The sequence below is a fragment of the Sinocyclocheilus rhinocerous genome, unplaced genomic scaffold (genome assembly GCF_001515625.1).
Source record: "Sinocyclocheilus rhinocerous isolate Xijiao unplaced genomic scaffold, SAMN03320098_v1.1 scaffold1065, whole genome shotgun sequence".
NCBI lineage: Eukaryota > Metazoa > Chordata > Actinopteri > Cypriniformes > Cyprinidae > Sinocyclocheilus > Sinocyclocheilus rhinocerous.
Window position 1 is genome coordinate 665721 of NW_015628720.1, and position 25707 is coordinate 691427.

At 37.7% G+C, this 25707-nt stretch overlaps 1 protein-coding gene across 1 annotated transcript in view; it reads left to right on the top strand.

Moving 5' to 3' along the window:
* The first annotated feature begins 1044 nt into the window (after positions 1-1044).
* Positions 1045-25707, top strand: part of LOC107738341 (zinc finger homeobox protein 3-like) — a 235323-nt gene continuing 210660 nt past the window's right edge. Inside the window, exons 1-2 of the mRNA XM_016550084.1 lie at positions 1045-1268; positions 18958-19010. The gene's annotated coding sequence lies outside the window, so the exon portion shown is untranslated. The remainder of the gene's footprint in view (positions 1269-18957; positions 19011-25707) is intronic.

Consider the following 25707-nt stretch of genomic DNA (forward strand, 5'->3'; position numbering starts at 1 on the left):
GTAAAAGGCAATAGAATATATTTTTTAATAAAAAAGAGAATATCTTTAATAACTCAATGGACAGTTAATAAGAGGTGAAAAAACCTAAGGTGGGATTAATGAAAAGGCAATTTTGGCCTGAGCAAATTATCTTTTTGAAATTAATACTTAATATTTTATTATTTCCATATATATTTTATGTGCTCTTTGCATTTTCGCAAATATAATGTATCCGTCCACATTCATTTCGCCACACCGCCTTGATGAGTACTTCAAATGTGAATTAAAGCACTCCATTTTTAGGGAGAAAATTAGTAATAATTCAGAAATATTAATAATACATAATCATAATGCTGTTCAGGAGAATTGAAAGTTGAAAAACAGCAGGAAAGAACAGAAGCAGGGACAGAAAGAGCAGAGACAGGTGGAGACATGGAGGCAGAGAGGGTCCTGACTGGAGTTGTGTCATGTTAAGTGTTTTGCCGTGATGTTGGGCCGGTTGAGGTTTGGAGCTGGAAATTGTGTGGAGGGAGGGTTGGTTAGTCATTTATAGTGTGCCAGACGAGCTCTCCTCAGAGACAGCTAATTGAGAATGAGCGTTAACAGGTCCCCCCCCCCACCTTGTCAGCTTGGCCAGTTTTCCTAGCTTTTGACCATTCGGATTGGTCTTGCAATATTTTGTAATCAGTAAACAGCTGCCCACACTTTTTTAATATAGCTGCATATATATACAGTATAGACATGAGCAGTTCTAAATATAATAACTTATTTATTTGTTAATTTAGGCACACCGACAGTACACATTTTGGAGGTCTCCCTTATCTGTCCTATCCATTTTCAGGTCTTAAAGTCTCTTCTAATGAGCTAATGAGTTGACTCAGATTTGTTTGATTAGGAAGAGTTTGAAAATGTGTACCGTATTTTCCGTAAAATAAGTCGCACCAGGTTAAAATTGCATTTTGTATTGAAAAATAAATACAGACGCATCGTTTGTCACAATTTCTATTACATTTAGAAATAATGTAAAATGCCAGTAAATAATGTAATAAGCAGCACATTCAGGAACCCCATCAGGACAGTAGGCAGGGCTGCAGCCTGGGTGTGAAATCACACTAATGCGCCCGCTCTAGTCAGGTTGAGCAGGATCACTCACTCACTCTCTCTCACTCACACACTACCGTTCCTCTACTACTGTAGCCCCAGCACCAGCAGCCAGAAGACAAGTGTGGATTGGACATCAAGGAGGGCAAGAAAGAAAGGAAGGAGGCAAAAAAAAGAGTGACAGAAAGGTCAGTACACTGCTTTCTGCTCTTTGGAGTGCAGTAGCACTCTCTCTCCCTGTGTGTGTGTGTGTGTGTGTGTGTGTGTGTGTGTGCGTGTGTGTGCGGTGGAGCTGGGACTGCTGCGTGGTGTTGGCTGAAAGTATTGATTGTAAGTGAGTTTGTGGGGAGTGCACGCTTGTTTGATCCTGCCAGGTGCGAGCGTTGGCTTGTTGGGGGGCTCTGGATTCAGGAGCAGGCCAACTGCCTTGAGTAGTGTCTGCGAGTTCACAGGTGCCGTGTCGCAGGTTCTATGTGTGCGAAACCGTTTGCACCGGTATAGATCTGATTGAATTGGAAACGGGTGTTCATGTGTCGCAACTGCTGTGTGACGGGGGTGTCAGGGTCTATATTTAGGCATTGGGTGGGCTGGCTCACCGGTCAGATAAAATGATTTGGGGTGGGGGGGTGTGGTTGTGTAGGATGGGGGATTCAGCAAAAATATAATAAGTCGCTTTGTCATATTAATGCGTCGACAGTCGTGCTGTATGCAAGACTTACGTACGTCGCGTTGACATATTACACACGGGGGTCACTGCACTTGTGACCCGAATGAACGTGAGGGCGATCCCCCCCGTCACTGAGGAACACTTTTGGTGCACTCAAGTCATGTCCGAAAAAATCAAGAGTTGAACGGACATGAAAATCACCACAAAGTGAAACTGAATTTTTTTTAAACCCAGAGTTTCAGAGTTGGGGGTATGTGAGTGAGAAAACATGTTGGACGCAACGGATTCACCTTCTGTAGTAATGTTACATTTGTTAAAATGTAATTGTAAGTGTAAGTGTAATTACTGTTTTTCATATTTACAATAAAAGTTGCATGTGCAAAATACCAAAGTATAGTACAATTGCAGTAGAATGTGTAATGATTCATTTTATAGCACCTTCATAAATTAAATAAAAACAAAAAAACAAATTAAAAAAGCAAAACACACCCAATGTGCATTCATTATTCATTTTTTTAATGCAGAGTTAAGAAAAAATCCTGTTGAATTTTATGTAGAAAAGGTGTGTCGCCATCTTGTTTCCAACCAAAGTGACTTGAATGAACTTGACGTTGTACTGTAATTACAACTTGTCAACTCATAAATAAGATATTACATGAAGAACTTTAATGCACCATATAACCCTTGAACATGAATTCCGCTTACCATCAACTACAGGCTAATGAACATTTTGAAAACAAGTTTTTGATTTGAATATCTGATGATTATCATTACCCTATTTTATACAGGTATGTTTATCACATTATTTACAATAGTAATTGTAACTTGTACATACATAAACAAGACTTTTTGACAGGAAGACGTTTAAATTGACTTTAGCAATGTTGTGTTGTGCTGATGTCTTAGAGGTGGTCACAGTATGGGCCCCTTCTCGTGGTTCGTGTTAACGTTCAGATGCCTCGCGCCCCACACGCAATGCTGTGAGAAACAGAAAAAGGCGAGATTTACCAAATTGTCGGCAACACTAAAGACATCAACACACACATTTTAGCCATCTATCATGGCTGTCGCTGCATTTCCGTGGCGACAGTGATTTATTCCAGCGTGGGAGCCCATTTGAGCTATGATGAAGAAATAAGCAGCACCCTGTCTGGCTGGAGGACTGAATGCTCACAAACAAACACCCTCTGAACATAATGACACACGCCGCGACGAGATGCACCTTGGCATGACTTAACATTCACCTCATGCTAAACACTCCAGAAAATGTCCGAAATGTGTAAACATTTGTTTATATTAACATGTTTTTAACTATCAGCGAATATGCAGAAGCAGTATCAAGTATATTTTTTCAATTTTGTCGTATTTAGATTAGATGTTAACACCAGCTGTACTGTACAATTGCAAACATATTCTACATATGTGAGATGTAAAAAGGAAATAATTCTACTTCCAAGCCACACGGTGTGCTGTGCTGCATCTGCTCTCCTCTAGACTGGAAACTCTGTACGGAGATACTCAGAGGACAAGTGCAGACAGCGTGGCCGGCCTCTATCCCGTCTTATCGTCTGGGAAAGGCAGGAGATGCTGTACGCATCTGCTGTAGCTTCAGATGCTGACCCTATTGAACTGTGAACTGAAGTTTGACCTGCTAATGTAAAATGTGTTCACTGTAAACATCACATTGAGAGTTACTGTTTCTCTGTGCGTCATTTTAACCTGTAGTTGTTGTGAAGAGATTGTGACCAACATGGCAACATAGATGTTCTTATAGAGCAATTACAAATTTAGCTCAGTTTTGGCTGTTTAATGTACATTAACAACCCAAATTGGTTGATGTGTTAATATAAAATTATTATGTTTTAATAATTCGCCATATTTGAATGACTAATTAACATCAAGTATAACCAATTTTTGTATAGGTATGTCAAAATGAATATGCCTCTTGATTCTATGAAGCTACCTGCAATATTAATCTGCCGTGTAGCATGTTAAACACTAATGTAATTTCATATAAACACATTGGACAAAAATGTAATCTCTTTGTAAATCTATTTTTGTAGACATAACATTTTAGAATTTTTGTAGACAATCAATTTAGAATCATCTCTTATGCAAACCTAAACATGCTAATTTGATTATTTTGTAGCATTTAAAATTCTTCTTCTTCTTCAAAAAAATAATTTAATTAAATTAGAATATTGTTACATTTCAAAATATCATATTAAAAATCAATTGAATTGCATCTGTTGGTATTTTTTGTGAATTTATCATTAGTTGTTTTTATGTATTTATTTTTAAAAAGAAATGAAGAATAGGTTTGAATTTAAGCTTGTATTTACGGTTGTGTCTGAACTGTGCATATGAAACGTGTCTATTTTTGTAGACATAACATTTTAGAATTTTTGTAGACAATCAATTTAGAATCATCTCTTATGCAAACCTAAACATGCTAATTTGATTATTTTGTAGCATTTAAAATTCTTCTTCTTCAAAAAAAAATAATTTAATTAAATTAGAATATTGTTACATTTCAAAATATCATATTAAAAATCAATTGAATTGCATCTGTTGGTATTTTTTGTGAATTTATCATTAGTTGTTTTTATGTATTTATTTTTAAAAAGAAATGAAGAATAGGTTTGAATTTAAGCTTGTATTTACGGTTGTGTCTGAACTGTGCATATGAAACGTGTTCATTTCTCTTGTCTGTTGTGTGCTGCCCTGAGGGCAATGTGGATGTTCTGGTTGGAGATGTGCAGCACGGTACTGCAGGAGTGCTTATCTGAGCTGCTTGCTTTTGAAAGGATTTTGCGATATCAGGCAGTATTTCAAAATGAAATCAGCATGCTACTAATCTATGAATTAAAGAATTTTCAAATGTAGGCATAATTTGTGTGTCCATTTCTAAATCTATATCTGTATCTGTTGTATGTACCGTATGGTTGCTGCACACAAGGAAATGTGCGAGTCCGGCATGCTGCATCCGCGGGAGACGAGCCCATTGGCTGCACGAGATGATTGACACCTGTTCTCTGCCTATTAGACATCTCAGTCCGTGTTGACAGAGCATCCGGGAGCCGTGGATTGGTCGCTTGCTTTTGATGTGCGTGTTTACATGCATCAGCACAGGCACAGCAATCTAGAATCCTCTCAACCCCATTGTGACGTCTGCTAAAAGTGGACTCCTGAATTTCATTTACACCAGTGCACACAAAAAAAAATCTTTAATTCAGAGCTGGAATGTGAGAGTTATAGGTGGGGAAAAAAAGGAGCATGTTTCGCCTGCTGTTTCGCCTGCTTTGTGTTAGGACATCATTACCGAAGAGACACAGAATGCCCAAGGCAGATAAAAAAAAGTTGGTGTGTTTCTGGAATTAATTTAATTACACGAGTTTGCTTGATTTGCCCGTCTTCTCCTGACATTTGTTGTGTCTCCTTGTTGTTTCTCGGCCGTGCTGTTCCGTTCCACGTTAGTCAAACGTGTAAAATCCCTCAGAGGGTCTGAGGAGCGATCGCGCCGTCTGGGGCAAATACAGATGGTCATCTCGCATCTCATTCCATCTGATTACAGCAATCATGTGGATAATCCTCATCAAGCTCTCGTGTCTGGGCTTCTGTTGTACACTCGTACTGTATGTGGAGCCAGATCAAACAAGAGCTTTGGCTTTCCAGCCATCTCGGTTTATTTTCTGTGTCACCGATATCCGAGAGGCTTATTAGTTTACCTTCTTTGTCTTCCCCTCGTCCCACTCTTTTCCATTTTCGAGAAGCACTGAGAGGAAGAGAGAGGGCTGTCTTGCACCTCGGAAAAGCGTTTGGATCATTTGTAGGCCTGAATCACACATTCTAACTGAAACACACATTCAGTTAAAATATGATAATTCAATCCCGCTCTGTTTTTATTAAATCACGCTCTCGGAATGCTGCACTCTGCCTGATAGCGCTGTTATTGTTTGTGTAAAACACATTTTCTTTTTCTGCCTGTCTCTCTTTTGGGCTGGGGGTAGATGTTAGTGGCCAGTATGGGGAGGTAGTATGTCAGAGAAGACTAAAATGAGATTTCTCAGCGTGTCGTGTGTGTGTGTGTGTGTGTGTGTGTGTGTGTGTGTGTATGTGATACAGATGGTCATCTCGCATCTCATTCCATCTGATTACTGCAGTCATGTGGATAATCCTCATCAAGCGCTCATGTCTGGGCTTCTGTACTGTATGTGGAGCCAGATCAAACAAGAGCTTTGGCTTTCCAGCCATCTCGGTTTATTTTCTGTGTCACCGATATCCGAGGGGCTTATTAGTTTACCTTCTTTGTCTTTCCCTCGTCCATTTTCGAGAAGCACTGAGAGGAAGAGAGAGGGCTGTCTTGCACCTCGGAAAAGCGTTCGGATCATTTGTAGGCCTGAATCACACATTCTAACTGAAACACACATCCAGTTAAAATATGATAATTCAATCCCGCTCTGTTTTTATTAAATCACGCTCTCGGAATGCTGCGCTCTGCCTGATAGCGCTGTTATTGTTCGTGTAAAACACATTTTCTTTTTCTGCCTCTCTCTCTCTTTTGGGCTGGGGGTAGATGTTAGTGGCCAGTATGGGGAGGTAGTACGTCAGAGAAGACTAAAATGAGATTTCTCAGCATGTCGTGTGTGTGTGTGTGCATGGGACGTGATGTGTGAGACTAATGGCTGTCGGTTTGGTGCCTTGGCGTTTTCATTCTGCCTTCCTGTCCTGTAATCGGGAAAAAAAAGACAAGGGGGAAAAAACAAAGAAATAACAGCAAAAGAAAGAAAGAGAAAGAAAGAGCGAACGCAGGAGGGGAGGAGAGTCTGTTTATTCCTCCACCCCACTCCCCGTCATCCGCCTCTTCTCTCTACCTCTGGAATATAATCCACTATCTCCTGACCTTCAAATCATGCCGCGCTGCAGTCATTCCAATTCACTGGCCACTATGAGCGTGAAATGTCCTCTAGCCCATTGCCCTCTCTCAGCATGGCCTCACTTCCTCTTTTGCTCTCTCCGCCCCTGCACGTATTACACACACATGATCGTGCTCCAAAAAAGCCATAACACACTGAACATTTCACCGTTTTAAAGCATCTTTGTCTTTTTCCCCTCTGTAAATCCATTAAATTTGGTCAAAGACTATTTTTTTTTTAAATCAGTCTAATTGTGACTATTGTGATAATCTTGATCAAAAAAAAAAAAGAAGCTAATTAGTAATGCGGACTGAAGCAAATTATTATTATTTTTTTTTTCATTTTAGTTTAGACGAGGTATTTTAAAATGGGCACTTTTTATAATTCAATTTAATTTAATAGTTGCTATATTTAATCAGCCTCACGTAGGTTACATCTATGTACAGTATTTTGTATAATAATCCTGAAAAAAATAATGATTGTGCATGTGTGTGTGTGTGTGTGTGTATGTATATATATATATATATATATTTATATATTTCTGTTTTTGAAAATACCTTTATTTCATATGCTATGAATATTTTATTAAAAATCTGCTGTCTATTTGATGTGTTTATGAGCTCTTGAATCTGGAGGGAGTTTCTCAACACTGAGGGTCAAGAAAGGTTCTGAAGCTCTGACATTTCTGACAAAGAGAGACAAATACATTTGAAAAAAAAATTGATCATGAATTCTTTTCACTCTATACGAATTATTAGAACACCTGCAGGAAACCGACTGCATATAACATATTTCAGGCATTAGTCTGTGTTAATTTTGTGATACATGTGCATCATTAGAATTCACACTGTTCAACTGAATCATATGTTGCAAGGACAGCACCAGCGGTTTCTTTCACACTAAATTGAAGGTGAGATTGTGACATGGTGGGCTTGTTCATTGTGTCTGTGAGAAGGACGTGATTTTATTTCTTCACTTCCTGATGCAGTGGGTTTGAGGTGCCTGAAGAGTGGAACCATTATTGCACTCAACCTCAGAGCTGGAGTTTATTCCTCTAACACTCTTTTTCTCTCATTTTTCTCTCTCTCTCTCCATTCACTTGCTCTTAAGTAAGTGTGAAATAAGAATTTGCTGTCTGCCCCTTCAGAATTTTTCGGGAACTTTCCGTTTTAAGATGCATTGCATCATCTTTGGCCATTCGCCAATAATTTTTGCCTTACCTATTTTCTTGCATTGAGCTTCATGAATGTGATTCCCAACCAGGAGTACTTGTAGGCCTGAAGAAACTAGTTTATATATGTGTATATGTCTATATACAGTCAAACCAAAAATTATTCAAACACCAGATATCATTTTTGATATTTTTTTATAATTGGGTGGAGAACACTATAGTAAGAGTGGAACCATTATTGCACTCAACCTCAGAGCTGGAGTTTATTCCTCTAACACTCTTTTTCTCTCATTTTTCTCTCTCTCTCTCCATTCACTTGCTCTTAAGTAAGTGTGAAATAAGAATTTGCTGTCTGCCCCTTCAGAATTTTTCGGGAACTTTCCGTTTTAAGATGCATTGCATCATCTTTGGCCATTCGCCAATAATTTTTGCCTTACCTATTTTCTTGCATTGAGCTTCATGAATGTGATTCCCAACCAGGAGTACTTGTAGGCCTGAAGAAACTAGTTTATATATGTGTATATGTCTATATACAGTCAAACCAAAAATTATTCAAACACCAGATATCATTTTTGATATTTTTTTTTACTAGTGAGGAAAGCAAAATAAAGTAAACTGTGACATACCCAAAAATTCTTCATATGACTTTCACTGTTCTTAATTGTATAAACAGAAGCAGATTTGAGCTAATTGAAACTAATTAGGAAATGTGATGCTTTGTTAATGTGTGTTTGAGGAGTGTGAAGATGCTCTGGAGGACCTTGGTTGTCTCTGGCTATTCATTCTCTCAGGCCCTGCTGTCCAATGAATATGAGCCGAGCTCATACACGTTATTGCGCAGAGGTTCTGCCGCTCATTAATCACATGACCTTCAAGGGCGAGCTTAATGACCTTGCAGGAGCATATCAGGTGGAGATGGCTGATGCTGGGGAATTAAATTGTTTCTGATCACGTGGTTCTCGCACTGTCTGTACCAAACAGACTGATTCTGGCTCTCTTATGATATACTGTACCATAGGATGAGATTGTTTTATTTTAAGTAAGAGTTGAGGTGAAAGAACCTGGAAAGAGATCAGTATGGCAGAGCAACGTTTGTATAAAGCATTGAGCAGGACATCCTACATATTATGGCACGCTGAAGATCCATTATCCTCCCCCTCAGGAAAGAAATGAAATCTCTTTATGGTTTGAGTTGTTCTCTTAGACAGAAATGAAATAAAATGTTGATGTTTCTTACGTGCTTTGATGTTTCAATACTTTTTCTATAGGGAAAAGATCTTGATATTTTCACGTGTGTCTTGAAGTTCTCGGTAGTGTCTCAAACTGCAATTGTCTTTTGTTTACATCTTTATTTATCATACTTTAGGACTTTTTGAAGAAATCTCTGAGGAAAAAGTAGATTCTTGAAGCATAACTCAAAACTATATCTTTTGGGGGGAAATACCTTGGTAATTTCACATAATGTGTGTGCATTAGTATCTCAAACTGTTCTCATATTTGCCAAGATATCAAAGTCTGTGAGATGTTATTATGAGCTAATTCTTTAAAAACCAAATGATCTATGATCTGATATCCACATTCACTTTTCTGCTTTGTACTTTTACTGCATGTCAACAACGGTCTAGTTTTTTTTTTACATCTTTATTTCTCATAATTTAGGAATTTGGAAGAAACATCTGAAAAAAAAAAAAAAGTTGACATTTAAATAAAACATAACTCTTTTGGTGAAAGAGACCTCAGACACATTATGCGACTTCAAGAGATCTCGGTGGCATCTCAAACTGAGCTCATATTTGCCAAGATACTAAAGTCTGTGAGATTTCAATATGAACTTATTCTTAAACAACAAAAGATCTGAGCTGATATCCACATTCACTTTATTGCTTTGTACTCTTACTGCATGTCAGCAATTGTCTCGTTTGTTTACATCTCCATGATTCATAATTTAGGAATTTGAAAGAAGCATCTGAAAAGTTGACATTTAAATAAAACAACTCACAGCTATATCTTTTAGGGGAAAAGATCTCACATATGTGTCTTTAAGAGATCTCAATCGCGTCTCAAACTGTGATCATATTTGCCAAAATACTAAAGTCTGTGAGATTTCAATTGTTTAAAAACCGAATGATCTCTGAGCTATTGCTTTGTACTCTTGTACTGCGTGTCAGAAACTGTCTCATTTGTTTACATCTTTATTTCTCATAATTTAGGAATTTTGGAAGAAACATCTGAGATAAAAGTTGACGCCTAAATAAAACATAACTGACAACTCCATTAAATCCCCAGAGCTGGGAAAAAGCAACCTCTGAGCAATGAAATTTTCCTCTGAGCCGTCCTTCTGCTAAACAACCATCACGCCGCTTTATAAAAACTGGTTATGCCTTTTTTCAGAAGGTATTTGAAATCTCTAAAATGTTTCACTAGAGTATATTTGAGCATTCTCCTTGAATGGCTCATGTAAGTTCTCTTTGAGAGTTCATCGCAATGAATCTTTTCTCTGATAGCTGTCTTTCTGCACTGAACTCAATGCAAGCTTTTTGTGAAATGCCTTTTTCTCCTTTTGTCATTCTACTTTCTCATAACCTTATAATTATTAAAGGTGATTATAATCCAGATCCCGCTGATGTGTAAACTTCATATAAAATTGTGTCGGCAGCACTTTCGCTTCCAGCTGCATTAAAACATGGTCTTTCTTCTCGGTGACATTAAAATGGAGGGATTTTGTTTATCCGTGCCTTTGTTTATTTAACATTTCGCACAGCGGGGGGAGTTTTCAGATAGCTTGTTTTCAAGACAGTCCCTGCAGACAGCGAGCAAACACTCCACAGTTTCATCAAACAGAACAATGCTCAACTTTCCCCCCTCAGCGCCGTGCAGCCAAATACGCCAAAGCAGTGCACCACGGCTCAGGATGATTGAAAATGATTGTCAAAATTTTTTAGAGTCTGTAGCAATATGCATGTGAAATTTGTTTTACTCTCTCTCTCCTTTCCCCTCCTTTTCGGGATCACAAACATAGGTGTGTACCCCTTCAAGGAGACAAACGCATAGAGGAAGAGCTCTCATAGCATGCAAATAAATATACACATGCATGCATACATACATAGATGTGTATCTATGCTCAGATGTGTTTCGGCAACTTTTGTTATTTGAAGGTTCTAATTGTAAAACTGGCTTGCCATTGACAAGAAGCTGTAGGGAAGAATGGGGTAAGATGTGTCAACCCCTAAAACTACGTATTAACTATGACTTTTGCCTTAATAAACTCTTAATTTGCTGCTTATTAATAGTTAGTAAGGTAGTTGTTAAGTTTAGGTATTGAGTAGGATTAAGGGTTAAGGATTAAGGATATGGTCCTGCAGAATAAAGCATTAATATAAGTACTAATAAACAGTTAATATGCTAGTATTATGCAAGCTAATAAGCAACTAGTTAAGAGTGAGAATAAAGGGTTACCCATATTTTGCAAGGTTTTGATCCACATCTGTGGACCCCCCCCATGACAGGTTATTTTTAAACATATTAAAGCAAACTTTTAAACCCATAAAAAAAACATATGTATGACAATGTATTTATTTATTGTCTGTCTGTCTGACTAAGTGTGTGGATAGTTTATAAAAATTATGTTCAGAAGAATAAGACTTGGCATAATTGTGCTTTTAGTATATTATTAAAAAAAAAACTTTTAATGTAGTTTTTTAATTTATATTTTTATTTGTAATGTGCCATGGCACAGCTTACCTCTTAATATTACTTGTGTCACATGCATATAATTTTAGTTAATAGCTTTTAGTTAAAAGCACTTATATATAATTTTAGGTATTAGCTTTTAGTTAAAAGCACTTATATATAATTTTAGGTATTAGCTGATAACAGTTATTTCGATGTATTTTGCTGTCTGTCTGACTAAGTGTGTGGATAGTTTATAAAAATTATGTTCAGAAGAATAAGACTTGGCATAATTGTGCTTTTAGTATATTATTAAAAAAAAAAACTTTTAATGTAGTTTTTTAATTCATATTTTTATTTGTAATGTACCATGGCACAGCTTACCTCTTAATATTACTTGTGTCACATGCATATAATTTTAGTTAATAGCTTTTAGTTAAAAGAACTTATATATAATTTTAGGTATTAGCTTTTAGTTAAAAGCACTTATATATAATTTTAGGTATTAGCTGATAACAGTTATTTCGATGTATTTTGCATATACCTCAGTTCTCCTTTTCAAGATGACAATGTAAATAAAGAGTGGCATAGCTTACTTCAGTCTCTCCTAGTGAATGAAGAAAATTGAGTGTCTCCCTCATTCCTATATCGTTTTCTATTCCTCTTTCTTTGTGTCTTCATTAGGCATAGAACAGAACGCGTAGTTGCATAATGAAAAGTGCATTATTAGTTGTTCCACAAGGTCACCTGCTGCCAGGGTCCGATGTCAACATAAAGATGATGATGTTGAGGAGGACTGAGAGGGCATAGAGAGAGGATAGATGCAACAGACTGCAGTTTTGGACCTTATTAAATTGCACTTACTCTTGAAAGCATTGCATCTGTATAAAAGTCTGTCTTTCTCCACTGTTTCCATCTTTTCTCCTCTTTCTCTCAAGTGCAGACTTGATTAATATTTTCTTCTGTTTGGTAGCCATGGCAATGAGGTCAGTGGATATGATGCTTAATTGAATCTTTCCCGAGCTTTTATGTTCACCTCTTGTGTCCGAACACCACAAATCTTCAGCTTATTTTAGTCTTTCTCTCAGCACTTGTGCTTCATTTTGTGTATGCTTATGCATTTAGTCTCAGAATGGAGTTATGAATGCATGTCTGGAAGAGAGCTGTACAGCATATCAAATATTCACAATGTATTTGCAACAGTTTTGCTGGTGATGTAAAATTTAACAGCATGGTGAACATTACAATGGTTTATATCTGAAAAATAAAGCGTCTGAAGTGTCATTGCACTAGTTGTCTCACATGTGGAGCCAGGCTTTCTGACTTTTTTCATTTAATTTCAAGTTTATATCTCACAATTCTGACTTTTTTTCTGAATTGTAAGATGTGAACTCAGAGATATAGACACAAAATTACCAAACTTAAACTAAAAAACGAACTAAATATCTGAATTGTGAGATATAAACTCATAATTGCGAGGAAAAAAGTCAGAATTGTGAGATAAAAAGTGCCAATTGCTACTTTATTTTGCAGGCAGAAAAAAAAACAGAATTGTGATTAAAAAAGTCAGAATTGCGAAAAAAGTCAGAATTGTGAGATGAAAAGTGCCAATTGCTTTTTTATTTTTTATTTTGCAGCAGAAAAAACAAAACAAAAACAGAAGTGCGATTAAAAAAGTCAGAATTGCGATTAAAAAAAAATCAGAATTGCGAGAAAAAAGTCAGAGTTGTGAGTTGTAAACTTAGAGTCAAGATGAGTTAATATCTCACAGTTCAGTCTTTTTTTTTTATTTTTTTTTTACAAGATATAAACTCAATTGCAATTCTGAGAAAAAAGTCGGAGTAACAAGAAAGAAATTCAAAATTTTTAAAAAGTTTAGATCTCGCAATTCTGACTTTTTTCAGAATTGTAAGATGTGAACTCAGAGATATAGACACAAAATTACCAAACTTAAACTAAAAAACGAACTAAATATCTGAATTGTGAGATATAAACTCATAATTGCGAGGAAAAAAGTCAGAATTGTGAGATAAAAAGTGCCAATTGCTACTTTATTTTGCAGGCAGAAAAAAAAACAGAATTGTGATTAAAAAAGTCAGAATTGCGAAAAAAGTCAGAATTGTGAGATGAAAAGTGCCAATTGCTTTTTTATTTTTTATTTTGCAGCAGAAAAAACAAAACAAAAACAGAAGTGCGATTAAAAAAGTCAGAATTGCGATTAAAAAAAAATCAGAATTGCGAGAAAAAAGTCAGAGTTGTGAGTTGTAAACTTAGAGTCAAGATGAGTTAATATCTCACAATTCAGTCTTTTTTTTACAAGATATAAACTCAATTGCAATTCTGAGAAAAAATTTTTCTCAGAATTGAAAAAAAAGAGTTACAAGTAATTCAAAATTTTAAAAAGTTTAGATCTCACAATTCTGACATTTTCCCTCAGAATTGCAATTCTGAGTTTATGTCTTGTAAATAAAGACAGAATAATGAGACATGAACTCAAAATTGCGAAGTAAGAAAGTCTGAATTGTGAAGATAAAACATCACAATTACCTTTTTATTTCTTTTATTTTTTAATTCTATTTCTTTTATTCTTTATTCTTCAGAAACAGTAGTAGTTTTGTAGATATATACATTTAAGGGAAAATAGATCCACACAGAAAAGAAAACTGCTTATCACACTCTTTTAGAAATGTATGATACTATAATGATAAACAGTACTTAAAAACAATAAAAAAAAAATATATATATATTTTTGTTCTGTATTTGAATCTGCTTGGCTACAGTGTCTGTTCAGTTAATGGTTCTTCTGATTGAGGGAAAAAAATCACCATAGCAAATACATAAATATGTAGATTATAAAGAAAATCGTCAAAGACTGGAAAACAGTGAAATATATATATGTAGCTATATCACACATCTCTCATCTGGATGACAACGTTTCCTTCATTCCCCCATCTTTTTTCACTTTGTTCTTTTCTTTACTGCTGATGATGCTTATTCATCAGTGCAATTATATGTTTTATGTCTCTGTCTGTCCGTGTCCCTCTCGCTGCTTTTGTTTTTTGCTTTCACAGTGTCCTGCTGGGAGTGGAATTAAAGGATTCGACTCTTTAATGCAGTAATAGATGCTCACTGCCACTTCTGCATCTCTCTTTATCTCTCTCTCTCTTTGCCTGCTTACCCTGTTTTTCACCGCCGGGTCACATTTACATACTCAAATCATTCTCAGGAACGATTGTTAAATTGATTTCAAACGACTCTGATGATTCAAGTGGTGAAACAAAAAGCCATGCAGTCAGCCAGGCATTGATACACAACGTGATCCAGTGACACTGAAGCCTCTCCCTGAGCAGGTGCTCTCATTAATACCCACAAAATTGGGGTCCTTCAAGATCCAGGCATAAGTGGGACGTCTAGTCGCCGCGCACACACATGCTGATCCGTACTTTGTTCAGGATGTCTCATGGGTTAATCTAGGATCTAGTCTAGTTAACACTGGTGAATGTCTTAGAGAGGAGTTAAAGTTTATATTTCAGGTTTATATTTCATTCTTGTTTTATATAGACTAAAAATAGTGGTGAAAAAAAATTCACCTAGAAATTGCTAGTACATTTTCATGAATAATTGCAAAGAAATGCCAAGAAACACTTTGAATTAAACATGAATTTTAAAAGCAGAAAATCTAAAATAATATTTTCACAATCTGAAGTGACAGTCTATCAATAATGTCCATCTGAAAATGGGACAGGTTTGTTGCTGCATCTAAATCATTGGAGAGTCCATAGAGCTGAGACACGGGCAGGTATAGAAAATGCATTAAGGCGAGATGTTGATGGGAGTGGTGTGAGCGTGGGGACACTTAAAGCTCCAGGGGATGTGACTTTAGCATGCCCTGTGCTGACACACACACACACACACACACACACACTTGAATCTTGGATTCAATCTTTTTGTCAACTTCCTTTTGTTCATTAGCACAGGTTTTGTATTGGATTTGATTGGTTGTAGGCTTCATTCATCTGAGCTCATGCATCTCTGTTTTTGAGTGAAACAAAAATTGTTTGTTGATAATTCTGGCAATATTCACTCAAAAACTGAGGTTCTCAGATCAATGAGGCCTCTTTCTTTCTTTCTTGTGGAAAGTTTTTGTACCCTGTGTGAGCAAAGTCAGTACATTTTAGCCCAATGCGATAACTTTAACTTGCATTTTCGAGAAAAAGAAAACTGACTAGAATTCATGTCAAAATGACCAGAACACACCATGTAGGTTAAACCCCGTAAATCTGAGCATGATAAATGTGAAGATATTGTTGGGAGTCTTTGCAGGAATGTATTTGGAAATCGTAGCTCTGTGAGATTTAATTTAACATTGATATATTTCAACCAAATGACTTCTATGACTGCCAAGCGTTGTTCCGCTGAAGGTTAATCAAAAATGAATATGCATTTTGTATCAAGTCACTAAATTTCAATAGCCCAAAAATTTAATTTCCTCTCCATCTACAAAAAAAAGGCATGAATATATTCGCCTGCCAGCAAAAAGCCCTTAATTGCTCTTAATCTTTTATCTATATCAATGTCACTTATGATATTCTTTAATAAAACGGAATCATTAAAGCTCTATTAAAGTTCTCATAAAAAAACTGTACTTTTTTTTTACGGTAGCACACACAAATCTCTTCTGCCGTGACATGTAGTTATGTCTACATTTATTTAGTACACCATTTCAGACCTTTTACCCACTCTCAATACACACAAACACCCACTTAACTCCGTTGCCTCCTCCCCCTGGCGATATTAGCATAAAATTAGCCTAGGCTGTGCATATGAATGGCTCTATTCATGAATGAAGTGAATGTGAGTCAGGGTGGACCCGGGCGCCACGTGCCTTTTCTCTCCTGCTGGTATTAAAGTGGCAGCGTCTGATTGTCTGCTTGCCAGCGGAGCCCAGCCATCTGCCTGTGCCGCTCTACTTGGCATAACAGGCTGGCGTTATGGCAACAAGTGTCTTTTTCCGCATTGCCACACTCAAGCTTGGCAGCCAGCCTGCCCGTTTGCCCGCCCCCGTATGCAGATAAAGAGCTTATTATGCCTGGGCAGTGGGTAGGGGAGCAGGAGGCGGGGCTGCTGATTTACATATCACCGCCGAGTTGACACCCTCCAGATGCAAAACAGCCAAGTAGCAATTAAGGCTGTTTAGTGCTTTTGTTTAGTGCGGTGGAGCGGGCATCGCTCAGACGCCTCCAGAGGGGACGTGTATGAGAATTTCAGCTCGGCACGTGGCTCCTAACACCCCTCCCGTTTCGTAGCTCGGCACGCGTTCAGCTTGAACATGCGCACCCCTGTCGCTAGGTGGTCTGCTGACTTAGGCCTGGCACTGTGAGCTGCTTTCAAGCACTAGTCGCTGATTACATGGGTCACAAACAACTGATACTGACCGATCACGAATCGTAAGCACTGCAACAGCCTGCATATTCAGGCTTATTCTCAGTTTTATGCTGCGCTGGCCGATATAGAGGTTGTTTTTATACTGACACTTAGTGGCCTGGATGCAGCGTCGCGCAAAACCGGAAAAGTTTTCAGTCAAATAATATTATAAAAAAAATGTTTTCTCTGTCAGTCATGATTCATTTGTTGGCTGAGCAAAAGTGGACAATAATAAGGAGTTATTGAGATGAAATCTGGTCATGTGATCTCAAAATGGCAGTCCCCATAAGGTGTCGTGCTTTGTATAAAATATAAGCTTTTGGTAATTTCACATGCCACTTTTTTATATATTATTTAATATCGCATGCTACTATACCATTATTAGTAGTAGTAGTAGTATTAGTATTATTTGTTAATTAAAGGATTGTTTTTTAATCACTGAGATACTAGTATATATTTATTATTAGTTTGAATTAGTTTTATTGAACATTTTAAAGATCTTTTTTGTTTGTTATTTTTATTTATTTTTTAAGTCTGTACGGTTTTTCTTTTTTCTATCAGTTTTAGTTTGTTTTAATGCAAGTTAAACAAAATGAAAAGTTGTATTTATTTTATTTAATTATTTCAGCTAATATTTATTTTATTAACAAAAAACATGTTTTTAGTTTTAGTTAACTATAATAACCCTGGATCCATGCAATTAAATATTCCTGTTTTTTAGATCTGAACAGGAGAGATGCACATGCAATTATACTGAGTGAAAGGTGTATGGCTGAGTATGCATGTGCACACAATATGCATTGATGAATTGTGTGTGTGTTTCTTCATCTGTTGAGAAGACCTTCCATAGCCGCGGTATAGAAAAACACTTACTGCTAATGCAAATAACAGGGCAGTATAAATCAGTGGCCAGGAGCGGGCAAGCGAATATTGTGTAATAGTTATTGCGAAATGAAGTGGCATTGGGATCAATACCTCACTATATCTCACTCGGCTGTGGTGGGCCATTGGAGGCAGGGGTCCTCTCTACTGCCTCCACGGGGCACCATAAATCTGTCACTGTGTCTGGATGTATATGTGAGCCTATGCCCTCTTATTAAAAAGAGCCAGTAATTAGCACATTGGCCCAAAGCTGCTTTAATGCACCGACAAGAAAATAAAACCTCATGTAAAGCTATTGCGCTAAAATATGTCATAGTGTGCACTGTAAAAAATTATTTTTCAAAGTTGTAAATAAAACAAAGATTATTGGAGTGTTTTACAGGAGTCTTTCTACTTTAATTCAATGTCTTAACTGCCCTTTCTTTGCAAATTATAAATTTGTAAGTTTGTTTTTAAAATGCGAGAACAAAGTAGTAGAAGGACAGAAGGATTTTAAAACTGGTGGGTGTCTTTTCTGTATGTTTTCCCACAATTCCTCGTACAGTAACTGTGTCAACCCAGTCAATACATTCCTTAAGGTCTCAAAGGCCACTAGGTCGAATGAATTCTCAGTAAAATGTATGCTTGCTTTAAAATGAAAAACTGTACTGAACGTGTCATCTGTACATTTTACAATTACATTTTTAGTTTCTCTTGTATTTATTGTTTTAATATAAAGAGCACAGTAGATGGCTGTGAAGTGTTACGGTGTGAAATATCGGTGTGGTCATCCTAGTGCGTGTTTGTGTCTGCAACATATTACAAACGCAAGGGCCTCGTGCTATTGTTGTCAAGATGTACACCTTTTTTTTCTTTGGTACAATATGCCTCCTATTGTCATGGATGTAGGTTTGTTCTTTTCCCTGGCTTGTCCATTACAAGGTTTATTCACAAGCTGATTTTATATAGTGTTAAGTACGGCCTTGGGGCCAGAAATGATTGGGACCGGTCAGAAAGTATTCAAGCAAGAATGTTGATCAGTCAGCTTGGAGATTAGAGACCTTGGTGTTTTCTTTGAGACGGCTGATTGGAGTGGATGAGGAAAATTGAATTTCAGATTTGATTGAAGGCTGTTTGATTATGATTATTTCTTTGTGTGTCCTTTTTAGGTCTGCGAGGAAACGAGGAAAGGGATTTTGCAGCTGCTCTTCATCGACTGTTGGTGAGTCTGAGCGCACAAAATCATTAAAAGAAGTTTGTCGTCATACTGTGTGTAATTTCCGAACGTGCCACCTACCTCGTGGGCAAATTTTCCGTCTCTTTTTTCCACAGCATCCATAGTGCATTTAGCTGGGAGAGTGAATTATCACTGTGGCAGAGACGTTTGTGCAGGTTTAGATGTGACAGTATATCTAAAGGAGCTCACTACAATATTGATCTCTCAAACTGGAGTCATTTGCCATGTGCTATTCCTGGCCTCTGTCACTCACTGAGAATTATTGGTAAAAAAATGGAATGCCACTGCATGACAAAATGTCACGTCGTTGCAAGTAAAGGGAAAGTAGGAACAGAGAACATTTATGCATTGATAAACTACAGCGCTGTGCTTTTTGTATAAAATGGCAAATATTTGAGTGCAAATGTTTGTAATAACATGTAATTAATATGTTATTATACTATATTATACATTCATATTCTATTATAAATGATTGATTGGCATGCGAGCTTAGCTAAAATAATTTGCAATTTTTTTGAGAGGGTTTTAAATGCATTTAGTTAATTTCCCTCAAGGTGATAAGGCAGAAAAGCTCTCTACTGTTTTATTGATGCTTAAAAAACATCTCTCTGGTTTCATACTTGCCTTTAAGACATACGATCCTAAAAGGAGTGCTGCTTTGTAATACTTTATATTGAAGTCCCACTGTTTTAAATGCAAGTGAGTAATTACCATATAAATATCAGCCTCTCTTTTATGAGAAATGTAAAGACACTTTCAGTGTAAAAAACAGATGTTGAGGCAATCTTGCATAATTGGATATCGGCATTATGTGGTTTTGCTAATCAACACCAATGAAGTGGCATTCTACTATTATTTTTTTAAAATTTATTAATCCACTCAAGTGCAGTTTTATGGCTCTGAAGTGGTAGACTTGTAAACCAACAGGCCTGCGCTCTCAAAGGGGAACCAGATGGAGAGTGAAAGTGTTTTGGCAACATGTTTTCTAGCAAACCACACACACACACAGGCTAACAGTCTCTTAATTTGTAAACCGATGTTGGTCCGTGGGTCTTTGCTGGCCACATGGCTGCTCTTCAAGTCCTTCTTCTAATCTCTCTGTATCTCACCCCAGCCTAGCCTTGAACTTGGAGACACTGGATGGAGGTCAGAGGCCAAAGGTCATCCTGCGTGTCTGAGGTTGATCTGGATTATGAAGCAGTGGGTTGTTTGCACTTCCACTCCTGAGTGGAGGAAGGGGCAGTTGCTCAGCACAACTCAGAGCTACAGCCTCTGGCGATCGAGTTCGACTCATGTGTTAGCTGTGTGTTGTAGGGTTAGAGTTCCTGACCTCTGACCTGCATTAGTGAAGGACGCATGATACAGCATGAGCAGTTCTAATGCTCTCCTCAATGAGTGGACAATAGACACTCCTATTGATCCACTGGTGCTGTCTCACTGTTTAAGAGAACTCGGTCAGCTTGCTGTCAACAACTAGACATCTTCTAGAGTTGTGCCTTTCAATATGCAAGAGATAAATCAAATTAGTATGGGGTGGGGCGATGGAGCAAGTTCCATCTGTGCTGTTATTTGTGTGCCTTTGGTCATTGCATTGGATCTTGAATTTAGTATTTTTAGATGTGATTGTCAAAATAATAGCTCAATAAAAAATTAAAAATAAAGAATATTCTAACTGAGGTTGCAAACAAGGAATTTAGATATAAGGACGTGGAATTTAAATGTATTGAAATTCAAAGAAATTCAGATGACTGTAATTTTAATTTAGAAAATGACAAGTTTTGAACTTGTTTGTGCGTTTTGAAGAAAGTGTAAAATGCCTTGAAAAAGATTTTTGGAAATGAAAAAGAGCAAGTCACAAATCTGCAGTGAAAACAGGAAAAAAATAAAATAAAATGTAAAACTTATTACTTATATTGATATCATATTTTTTTTTTTACAGGTCTGGCAACCACAGCTGCCTTTTTTAAACATAAATCTCTCTATCTATCTATCTATCTATCTATCTATCTATCTGAACATTTAATTTCCTGAAATGCATTACTTTCTTTGAATTGCAAATCAGTAAATTCCTCTTCCTGTCATTTCAGTTCAGCTTCCTGTGGGGTGTATTGTAAATGTATGTATTGAAAGAGAGACAATTTTTCAATTCTGAACTTTATACAACCCTGATGTAGATGATCCATGAAAGTGTTTCGTAACCTCTGAAGTATTGTGCTTTAAGCCTAATCCTCACACATCTGTGAGACTAGCGCTCCACGTGAGAGATCTTTACCTCCCTACTGGTTTTGCAATAGGAACATCTGGATGTGGAAGTGCAGAAAGCAGACTAGAAATACATGGGCACAGCAGGCCCCGCTCTCTCATTTTTTCCCCCTCCTCCCTTTCCCTCGCTCCCTCACTTGTGTTGAAAATCTGCTGGAGTGGTCAGAAGTAGAACAACATGTGGAGCGTCCGTTTTCTCTTTCGTTTTCCTTTTTTTTTGTGTTTTGTTTTTTCCCCTCCTTCTCGTTCCAGGGGAGATCCAGGCCAGCGATAATCCCTCTCTCTCCTCATTAAAGGGAGCTGAATAAACACAGGCCTCTTCCAGTTGTTCCTGCAAATTTCCTCACCAGCCGTCAGGAGACCTTAGAGCAGGCCGGCCCTTCAAAGGCCTGGAGGGCTGGAGGTGGCTCGGGGAGTGCTGGGTCAGGAACATTAGCCGCCACTGAGGGAGCTCGGCCCGGCCCGGCACTCACTTAGCCTGCGGTCAGAAAGAGAGAGAGAGAGAGAGAGAGCAAGAAAGACAAAGACAGAGCACAGAAAGATAAAGCTAGAGACATTTTGTGAAAGTTTTGTTGCGTTTGGCCCTTCTTTCTGTATTTGGATTTGGTTGTCGCTGGACTTAGGAAGAAATACTTCAGAGTTTTAATAACACACTCACTTAGCACAACACACCACACACTAATAAGGTTTTTGCAGTGGGCAGGGACTCTAAATGAGTAGTAATACTCCAGACACAGGCCAATCTTCTCCTCGGTTAAGTTAGAGCCTGTTGTCGGCCTTGTTTTAATTTACAAGCTGTGTAGTGACATTCATTTTCTCCTCTCTTCACTTCCTGCCCATCAGCAAAGAGGGGCAGCGGTTCACTAGCGTCGTTTGTGGAAAAGGCAATTAAACAGTCCGAATAACTGCGGCAACTTCAGCGGAGAGCGAAAAAGGAGCCAAACCTCTCGTTTAATTGCTTACTCAATAACTCTGTGGGATGAATAAATTGATCAAATTGTGTCCCAAGAGGTTCTGAGGAAAAAAGCACCCCTAAAAATGCTAAAAGCGTATCTATTATCGCAGTCCACTGTTTGTACGCGGGGTTTTATTTCACGTTATGTTACAACAGACTGATTTAGATTTTCATTTTCAAATTATAATCAGTGATTGAAAGAAAATAGTGTTGCCAATGACAAATCAGTTGTGCTCTGGTGCATTCAACATAGTCATTTTTGAAACATGTGCCTCTACTTACATTTTTTTTTTAAAACAATTATGATTATGAGAAAGATTATCAATTAACAAAGTCTTATTTTGAGCAATTCCATTCACAATAGTATGCTATGACCTCAAAACACTTTTACAGTTTTCAAGATTTGTAAATTAATATATTTTTGACACTTGAATCACATAATCAGCTCCATGTGTATGACTGGTTTTGACATAGTAAACTTGCTTGTAAGCTCACCTGGTACATTATTACAATTCAAAGCACTGAGGTACCGTGTTATGCCACTTTATAAAAATAGCCTAAAGACTTGTAAAATCACGCTAACATGGCATGGTTGCAAATTCATTTTTTATCTCATGTTTGCTTTAATTAACACTCATGGTATGTTCAAATGCAAACATTAACCTTTTAGCAGATTTAATTTCCAAACAGTATGTCCAACAACCATCATAATGAAATGTTGACACATTCACATTAATCTGTTTTGGAGAGAACTGAACATGCTTTCAACCACTCACTGTGAATTTTTACTCTGAAAGTGATACGAAAAATGGAAGAGGCAGTGCAATAATCTTTTGCAAAAATGTTGCACAGGCATGTTTTTCCAATGGGTCTGGGTTGGATTCGTTGAGCTATGGCGTTCATGTGGGCACATTATACAAAAATACAGCTTGCAACATTTCCCCATGTCATTCATTCATTATTTTTTTATACAACCCTGATGTAGATGATCCATGAAAGTGTTTCGTAACCTCTGAAGTATTGTGCTTTAAGCCTAATCCTCACACATCTGTGAGACTAGCGCTCCACGTGAGAGATCTTTACCTCCCTACTGGTTTTGCAATAGGAACATCTGGATGTGGAAGTGCAGAAAGCAGACTAGAAATACATGGGCACAGCAGGCCCCGCTCTCTCATTTTTTCCCCCTCCTCCCTTTCCCTCGCTCCCTCACTTGTGTTGAAAATCTGCTGGAGTGGTCAGAAGTAGAACAACATGTGGAGCGTCCGTTTTCTCTTTCGTTTTCCTTTTTTTTTGTGTTTTGTTTTTTCCCCTCCTTCTCGTTCCAGGGGAGATCCAGGCCAGCGATAATCCCTCTCTCTCCTCATTAAAGGGAGCTGAATAAACACAGGCCTCTTCCAGTTGTTCCTGCAAATTTCCTCACCAGCCGTCAGGAGACCTTAGAGCAGGCCGGCCCTTCAAAGGCCTGGAGGGCTGGAGGTGGCTCGGGGAGTGCTGGGTCAGGAACATTAGCTGCCACTGAGGGAGCCCGGCCCAGCCCGGCACTCACTTAGCCTGCGGTCAGAAAGAGAGAGAGAGAGAGAGAGCAAGAAAGACAAAGACAGAGCACAGAAAGATAAAGCTAGAGACATTTTGTGAAAGTTTTGTTGCGTTTGGCCCTTCTTTCTGTATTTGGATTTGGTTGTCGCTGGACTTAGGAAGAAATACTTCAGAGTTTTAATAACACACTCACTTAGCACAACACACCACACACTAATAAGGTTTTTGCAGTGGGCAGGGACTCTAAATGAGTAGTAATACTCCAGACACAGGCCAATCTTCTCCTCGGTTAAGTTAGAGCCTGTTGTCGGCCTTGTTTTAATTTACAAGCTGTGTAGTGACATTCATTTTCTCCTCTCTTCACTTCCTGCCCATCAGCAAAGAGGGGCAGCGGTTCACTAGCGTCGTTTGTGGAAAAGGCAATTAAACAGTCCGAATAACTGCGGCAACTTCAGCGGAGAGCGAAAAAGGAGCCAAACCTCTCGTTTAATTGCTTACTCAATAACTCTGTGGGATGAATAAATTGATCAAATTGTGTCCCAAGAGGTTCTGAGGAAAAAAGCACCCCTAAAAATGCTAAAAGCGTATCTATTATCGCAGTCCACTGTTTGTATGTCGGGTTTTATTTCATGTTGTTACAACAGACTGATTTAGATTTTCATTTTCAAATTATAATCAGTGATTGAAAGAAAATAGTGTTGCCAATGACAAATCAGTTGTGCTCTGGTGCATTCAACATAGTCATTTTTGAAACATGTGCCTCTACTTACATTTTTTTTTTAAAACAATTATGATTATGAGAAAGATTATCAATTAACAAAGTCTTATTTTGAGCAATTCCATTCACAATAGTATGCTATGACCTCAAAACACTTTTACAGTTTTCAAGATTTGTAAATTAATATATTTTTGACACTTGAATCACATAATCAGCTCCATGTGTATGACTGGTTTTGACATAGTAAACTTGCTTGTAAGCTCACCTGGTACATTATTACAATTCAAAGCACTGAGGTACCGTGTTATGCCACTTTATAAAAATAGCCTAAAGACTTGTAAAATCACGCTAACATGGCATGGTTGCAAATTCATTTTTTATCTCATGTTTGCTTTAATTAACACTCATGGTATGTTCAAATGCAAACATTAACCTTTTAGCAGATTTAATTTCCAAACAGTATGTCCAACAACCATCATAATGAAATGTTGACACATTCACATTAATCTGTTTTGGAGAGAACTGAACATGCTTTCAACCACTCACTGTGAATTTTTACTCTGAAAGTGATACGAAAAATGGAAGAGGCAGTGCAATAATCTTTTGCAAAAATGTTGCACAGGCATGTTTTTCCAATGGGTCTGGGTTGGATTCGTTGAGCTATGGCGTTCATGTGGGCACATTATACAAAAATACAGCTTGCAACATTTCCCCATGTCATTCATTCATTATTTTTCTATTTCTCTGCTGTTTCTATTAATAAGGCCAAAAAATATATAAAAGATAAAAAATAAATTAAGTATGCTTCACTATACTCCATTTTTTTTGTCTGCAGTGACTGTGTAAATCAAATGTGGACTGGTTTGTGAATTATAGTTTGGATGCATATGTGTGTGTGTGTGTGTGCTTTACGGTGATTATATGTGTGTGTGAGTGTGTGTGTGTGTACATGAGAAAGCCTTGTGGCCATCAGACTCCCATCAGGCCATTATTATTGGTTGAGCAGAGAGTCAGTGGCAGAGGGACCTGCCTAGAATACTAATGAGCACAGCAGGTCAGCACACACATACACACATTTAGCATGCACATGTAGTGTTTGATCGCTCACAGTTACTTGATCTTCTGTATCAGAAAGGAAACAAGATGGACACAAGATGGCTGCCACATGGACGTGCTTTCTGGATGTAGACGTGCACTTCACTTCATCAGGG